The sequence below is a fragment of the Rhinopithecus roxellana genome, chromosome 9 (assembly GCF_007565055.1).
Source record: "Rhinopithecus roxellana isolate Shanxi Qingling chromosome 9, ASM756505v1, whole genome shotgun sequence".
In the NCBI taxonomy this organism is placed as follows: Eukaryota; Metazoa; Chordata; class Mammalia; order Primates; family Cercopithecidae; genus Rhinopithecus; species Rhinopithecus roxellana.
The window spans coordinates 108,433,429-108,441,560 of record NC_044557.1 but is presented as its reverse complement, the minus strand read 5'-3'; positions in this window follow the sequence as shown (position 1 = coordinate 108,441,560).

Sequence of the window (8,132 nt, the reverse complement as noted above, 5' to 3'; positions counted from 1 at the left end):
ATTAAACCTCATCAAAATCAAATATATCTGCTCCGCAACAGACTCCATGGAAAGGATGAAAAAGAGAAGCTACAGGCTGGGAGAAAATATATGGAAGCATATATATAACAAAGGACTAGTATCTATAATACAGAAATAATTCAAAGCTCAGTAGTAAAAACAAACAAACAAACAAACAAACCAACCAACAAACAAACCATACAATTCAATTAAAAATGGGCAAAAGATGTGAGCAGGCATTTTACCAAGAGGATATACAGATCAAAATAGATGAAAAGATGTTCCACTTCATTAGTCATTAGGAAAATCTAAATGAGAACCACAATGAGATTAGATATCACTACACACTTATCAGAATGGCTAAAATAAAAAATAGTGACAACAGAAAATACTGATGAGAATGCAGGAAAACTGGCTCACTCATACATTGTTGGTAGAAATGTGAAATGGTACAACCACTTGAGATAAATGTTTGGCAGTTTCTTAAAAAAGCAAACATGCAACTACTATACAATCCAAGATTTGCACTTGTAGGCATTTATCCCAGAATGAACATTTACGCCCATGCAAAAACCTGTACATGTTTGTTCAAAGCAGCTTTATTCATAATAGTCCCAAACTGGAAACGACCCAGATGTCCTTCAACAGATGATTAAACTATGGCATATTCACAACAAGGAATACTACTCAGCACTAAAAAAGAACATCTAGTGATATATACAACAACTTGGATTCATCTTCAGAGAATTATGCTGAGTGAATAAAAAACAGTCCCCAAAAGTTACACACTGTATTAGTCCATTTTATAACATCATTGTAATGACAAAATTATAGAAATGGAGAACAAATGAGTAGTTCAAGGGGCTAAGGGAAGTGGATGTGTCTATATCAGGGCCACACGTGAGATCCTTGTGGGGATAGAAATGTTCTGTATCTTGATTGCATCAACGAAAATATTCTGGTTGTGATAGTGTACTGTAGTTTTATAAAAGATGTTACTATTGATAGCAAGTGTTCCCTTGTGAAAGGTACTTGAGATCTCTTTGTATTCTTACAACTGTGTGTGAATCCATAATAATCTGAAAATGAAAAGTTTAATTAAAGAAAATAAATATAATTCAATTTATTAAGTGCTGTCACAGAGTTATATAAAAAATGCTCTGGGAGTCCTGGGAATGAATCAATTATTTCTTCATGGAGAAGTTGGTAAGGGTTTCACAGAACTATCAACATATGAGCAATGTCTTAAAAAGATAACTTTTACCCCTCATCTTTCATGTGATTTCATCTTTCTACTGAATTCTTTTGTGTTTTTGTGTTGTCTCCACTGTTTACTTATTGATAGCTTATTAAGGCCAGGGGCTGTGCTAAGTCACACAGTTTTAAATATTTCATATTTAAAACCTGGGAGGCAGGTACTATTGTTTATTGATAAGGAAACTGCTTTGAGAGGTTCAGACTCTTTACAAAGTTCACTCAAAGGGTAAGGGATGGAACCAGATTTCAAACTCTGGTCTGCCTCAGACCACTACTTAAGTGGGCACCGAGAGTCATCTTTTGTCATTTGAATATTTCATTCTATCTTCTCCATTAGCATTATAGCTACATCTCTCTCTATATATATTTTGAAAGTTTATTGTCCAGCACTTTGGGAGGCTGAAGTAGGCAGATCACTTAAGGTCAGGAGTTCGAGACCAGCCTGGCCAACATGGTGAAACCCCACCTCTACTAAAAATGCAAAAATTAGCCGGGCATGGTGATGTGTGCCTACAGGCTACTTACGAGGCTGAGGCATGAGAATAGCTGGAGCCTGGGAGGTGGAGGCTGCAATGAGCCGAGATCATGCTACCGCATTCCAGCCTCTGTCTCAAAAAAAAAAAAAAAAAAAAAAAAAGTTTATTGACTAGGGATTATAATGTGCCTCTTTAACTTAATCACTGTCTTTCTGAAATTGTTATATCACTCTTGGTTTAATGTCAAAATTAAAGTATAATTCCATTTACCACATAATGTCCTTTGTTCTATTGTCATATATTTAATTCTACATATTTTATAAACACCAGGATATATTTTTATTATGTCAGTCCATTTTCTTCTAAAGACTCTGAGAAAAAATAATTAAAAAACTTACCCGTACACAGTTATGAATTGCATATATGATGGTGGTCCCATAAGATTGTAATACTGTATTTTTACTGTAGATATTGTACTGTGTCTATCTTTAGATAGGTTTAGATATATAAATACTTATCATTGTGTTACGATTGGCTACAGCATTCAGTACAGTAACATACTGTATAGGTTTGTAGACTAGGAGCAATAGGCTATATCATACTGCTTAGGTGTATAATAGGCTTGTCATCTAGGTTTATGTAAGTACACTCTCTGAGGTTCTCCCAATGACACAATTGCCTAACCATTTCATGCATTTCTCAGTATATCCCCATCATTAAGTGACACATGAATGTATTGATTATTTTCAGCATTCCTCATTCCTTCCTGTATTTCAGTTTCCATTGAGCCCAAATAACTTCGGTTAACATTTCTCGTGGTGTGGGTCTGTCGGTAATGGATTCTTTCTACTTTCAGTGATCTGAAAATGCCTTTACGTTACTTTTTGTTTTGAAGGATATTTTCGCTGGATGTAGAATCAAAGTTGAAGTTTTATTTTGCTTTGTTTTCCCTTCAGCATTTTAAAGATATGCTTCTGTTGTTTTCTGTTCTCTATTGTTTGTGGTGAGAAGTCAGCCATTATTTTTGTTGCTGTTCTCCTCCATGGAATGTGCCTTCTTGGGCTTCGTTGGAGATTTTTTTTTCCTTTGTCTTTATTGTTTCAGCATTTTGATTTTGATATATCTCAGTGGGGTTTTCTTTATATTTTTTTCTGGGTGGGTTTTGCTGAGCTTCTTGGATCTATGTTTGTTTTATTTGTATTTGGAAAATTTATTCCTAATATTTTGTCATTTTTTCTGACAAAAATTTTGAATGAAGACAAGGTCAGTGTTATTGATTTTTTTTTTCCAGTTTCAGTAAGACTTGGTATAGCATTGTTATTGATCTAGCCCTTATTTTAAATTTTTGTATTTTGTACATCATGGATTTCTTTTGCATTAATTTTGATTTGTTAAAATATTGCCTTATTGTATTACATTGATTGCCAAGTTCTTTGGCACCTCCTTAAATTTTACACTCAAGGCAACGCCTCACTCATGTCACCTTAGCCTCAGCTTTTTCTTATAGTTATTGAAAAGTTCTGCTAATTCTAACATCCATGTTGTCTGTGGGTCTATTTCTATCGACTATTTTTTCTTGATGATTTGTCATATTTTTCTACTTTCTTGCATTTCCAGTAACATTTAATTATATATAGGGCATTGTGGATGATATAATCTAGAGATCCTGGGTTCTATTTTCTTACTCTGAAGAGTGTTAAGTTTTGCTTTATAAAGCAACAAATTCCTGCAGATCACCTCAAATTGTGGAGGTTTGATTTTAGGCTCTGCTAGGGTGGCTCTGTTTCATTTTTCCACTAAGTTTAAGGCTCAAATGTTGTCACTAGTCCTAAGGTCTGGCCCGTCTTGGGTTTCAGGTGAAAGTCTTCTGGGGTTTACCAAAAATCTCTAACTTTGGTGAGATTTTAACCCCGAACTCTGTTCACCCAGCATGAGGCAGCTACTGAAATATCTTCTTACCTATTTGAGCCTTCTGCTTGTAGCTTTCTGGATTTCTTCTTGCCTCACTCAATGCACGTGCAGTCCAGAAGTGAAGCAAGATTCTGAGGGCAGTGTATTTGCGTATTTTGTGCCCCTCCCCACAAAATGGCTCACTCTTTTCTGAGATATGACCTCTGAATTTCTAGCTGCTTAGACAACCCTACATTCCAATCTCTGACTTTACAGCCCAGTAAGGCTCTTGCTTTCTGCTGGATCTCTATGTACCATGTGCCATACAGACTGGGCATGCCTTCAGGGGAAAAACCAGTTACAATGTGGATCTTACCTAGTTTGCTTACTGCTGTGAGTTGAATTGTGTCCCCCAAAATTCATATGTTAAAGTCTTAACCCATACCTCAGAAAGCGATCTTAATTGGAGATAAGCACTTTACAAGGTTATCAAATTAAAATAAGGTCATAGGGTGGACTTAACCCAGTATGACTGGTGTCCTGAACAAGTAGGAGATTTTGACACAGAGACACATGCACAAGGAAAGCTCCAAGTGCAGATGAAGGCAGAAATTGGAGTTGCTTCTGCAAGCCAAGAAGTGACAAAGACTGTCAGAAAACCACCAGAAGGTAGGAAAGAGGCATAGGGCAGAGACTTCCTTACAGCCTTGGGAGGGACCAATATTGTCAGTTCCTTGATCTTGGACTTCTAGCCTCTGAAACTGTGAGACAATACATTTCTGCTCTTTAAGCCACGCAGTTTTGTGAACTGAATATTTGTGTCCCCCCACCCCTGCCCAAATGTATGTGTTGAAATCTTAACTCCCAGTGTGATGAAATTAAAAGGTGGGAACTTTGGGAAGTAATTAGGTCATGAGGGTGGAGTCCTCATGACTAGCATTGGTGCCCTTATGAAGGAGATCTTAGAGGCCTCTCATGCCCTTTCCTGGCATGTGTGGATACAACTAGAAGTTGGCAGTCTATAATCTGGAAGCAAGACCTCACCAGAACCCAACCCTGCTGGCACTCTGATCTTGGACTTCCAGCCCCCAGAACGGCAGGAAATAAATTTCTGTTATTTGTAGCCACCCAGTCTAGGGCACTCTGCTGTGGCAGCCTGAACTAAGATATCCAGTTTATCAGACTGCTCTACCTGCTATCGTAAACCAGTATACTCTCCTTCATGAAATCATATCCTCTCTAGTTTCTCCTTGCTTTGGCCACCCCCAAGTTCCTCAAACAGGTTTTTAAAAATATATATGTTGTCTAGAGTTAATAATTGTTTTTGGCATAGGGGTTAGTACAATATTAGCTACTCTATTATTACCACAAGCTTGAAGTTCATGGGCTAACTCTTCTGTCTCTCTTGAGTCAATGCTTGGCTGCCTGTGATATAGTTTGGATGTTTGTCCCTCCAAATCTCATGTAGAGATGTCACCCCAATGTTGAAGGTGGGGCCTGGTGGGAGGAGTGTAAGTCATAGGGACAGATTCCTCTTGAATGACTTGGTGCCATCCTCATGATAATGAGTGAGTTCTTGTGAGATCTGGTTGTTTAAAAGGGTGTGGCACATTTCCCTCTCTCTCGTTCCTGCTCTCACATTGTGAGATGCCTCCTCCCCACTCTGCCTTCTGTCATGATTGTAAGCTTCCTGAGGCCCTCACCAGAGGCAGATGCTGGTGCCATGCTTCTTCTACAGCCTGCAGAACCATAAGCCAATTAAACCTCTGTATAAGTTACCCAGCCACAGGTATTTCTTTTTCTTTCTTTTATTTTTTTTCTTTGTCTTTTTTCTTTTTTTGGTGGGGGGGACAGAGTCGCTTGGTGGCCCAGACTTGAGTGCAGTGGTGTGATCTTGGCTCATTGAAAATTCCACCTCCTGGGTTCAAGCTATTCTCCTGCTTTAGCCTCCCGAGTAGCTGGGATCACAGGTGCACGCCACCATGCCCAGCTAATTTATGTATTTGTAGTAGAGATGGGGTTTTGCCATGTTGACCAGGCTGATCTCGAACTCCTGACCTTGGGTGATCTGCCTGCCTCAGCCTCCCAAAGTGCTGGAATTACAGGAATGAGCCACTGCACCCAGCTTCCAGCCTCAGGTATTTCTTTATAGCAACACAAAAATGGTGTAACGTAGCCTGCAGTCCAGTTATGTTTACCCTGAATCCAGTCCAGCATCTCAGACACTGCCCTACGGTCTGGTGTCCCACCCTCTGATGATCTAAGAGAAGAACTAGAGCAACATCAAGGGTCTTCTGTGGTCTTATGGTGACTAATTGGTTATGGCTGTTCTTAAAATTGCCTAGGTAAAACCCGTCTTTTCCCTTTACTGGGAGGTGTTTCATGGGACTTCAGTTGGGCCACTATTCAAGTACCTGTGAAGATGGAAGGCTGCTTGTGGTTACCTACAGGAAGCTTGACCCCACCCGCAGGTGCCTCTGCAATCTGCTTCCATGCAGGAGCGTGGAATTTGTGTGTGTGTGTGTGTGTGTGCATGCATGTAGGTGTATTGAGGGGAGCTAGGGAGCTCTCCATTTGGGTAAGAATACAAAGCAAGCTCTTTGTGTTTACTAATATTTCAATTTTCTTTTAAATAGATGGCTCCCTGTCAGTCAACAATTGAACATATTTGTAACTTGGGGCACTTACCTGTTATTTAAATCTCCTGAAAGCAGCTTGACAAGAACCTTGGGGAGTTAGTCCACAGGACATTAACCGTCAATTATTCTGGGTTCTCTAAGCATACTCTCTCTCTACCGAGTTCTATTACCGAGGAAGACACGTGCTATTCTACATTATTTTAGCTTCCCATAGAAATGTCTTTTCAGAAAACGGTGATCTAATATTATGCTTTCAGTTTCCATCTAGTGTTGATAAAAGAAGCAGTGATATGAAGAGTACTCTGCAACTTTTGTATAACTGCTGTTGAAGATACTGTTCATTATGGTGTTCAATATCTTATATAGAGGCCTAGGAGAATGGCTCTCATTTTTTTCTTTTTAATCACAGAATCCTTTCTTCGAATAAAAGCTTATGTGGAAACGTAATACCTGTAATAGATCAATATGGTTAAGTGGAAGCTGGAGGCCCTTGGACCTTGTCTTTTCTCTCACCCTGCATTTATTTCTTTCATCTCCTTACCCACCACCTCACACGCCCCTGCTCAATCCCTTGTTAAAGATCTTATAGCATAAAAATCACTAGTGCTAGCCTAAGGTAGACGTTATTCTGGGAATTCACTACAAGGACAAGATTTGTCTCATCTGACAAATAGTTGTGTTCATTTTGATAAACCCAGATTTGTGGCACAATGTATTCCTCTTCTTGCCTTGGATGAGAGGAAATTCAGATAAATTAGGTGCTCGAAATGCAGTGTTTCTTGACTATTATTTCTAAACATAGCTAAAAATGGCTGTCTCCCACTTTTTTTTTTTGCAACCAGAGATATAGAGGGTTGAATTTATTATATTTCCCAGTTCCAGGTACATTATCATTACTGGTTCAGACAAGGCCCCTCTGTTGTAAACATAAAGGTTTGCATGCATATGTTTATTTGTTTAATCCTCCTTTATTGCTAAACTCCATTTTTATTCCTCACTATTTCCCCTACCCTGTAGGCAGCCATATTGTAATGGATTTAATAAATGTTAACCTCTGTTACTGAAACTGTGTGTGTGGTTTTTTTTTTTTTTTTTTTTTACGGAGTCTTGCTCTGTCGCCCAGGGTGGAGTGCAGTGGCACGATCTCAGCTCACTGCAAGCGCCGCCTTCCAGGTTCGTGCTGTTCTCCTGCCTCAGCCTCCTGAGTAGCTGGGACTACAGGAGCCCACCACTACACCCGGCTAATTTTTTTGTCTTTTTTTTTTTTAGTAGAGACAGGACTTCACTGTGTTAGCCAGGATGGTCTCGATCTCCTGACCCCGTGATCCGCCTGCCTTGGCCTCCCAAAGTGCTGGGATTACAGGCGTAAGCCACAGCACCCGGCTAATTGTGTATTGTTTTTTATGCACACACATATACACACATTGTTTCATACATTCTTCAACATCCACATTGCTATGTATAAGTATAACCTACTGCTTTCAACTGCTGCATAGTACCCTATGGTGAATAACTACCACATAGCCTATGTCTTCTTTCCCAGTGATATGCACCCAGATTCCTCCTACTCCTGGCTACCATAAATAACACTGCAAAGAGATCTTTATATATATACCCTTGTGACTGTATAATAATTTATCTGGGATATATAGACATAGAAGTCGAATTTGGGGGCCATAGCATATGTTTATATTGAGTATGACTGTGTATTGGCAGATTGTGCAGTTCAGTGGCGACACCCATCCACGCTCCCACCAGCAGTGAAAGAAGGTTCCTGCTTCTTTAAATCTCCAATGACTCTTGGTGTTATTCAATTTTCTTACATTTTCCAGTCTGTAAAGTGTTTTTTGTTTGTTTGTTTGTTTTCTTA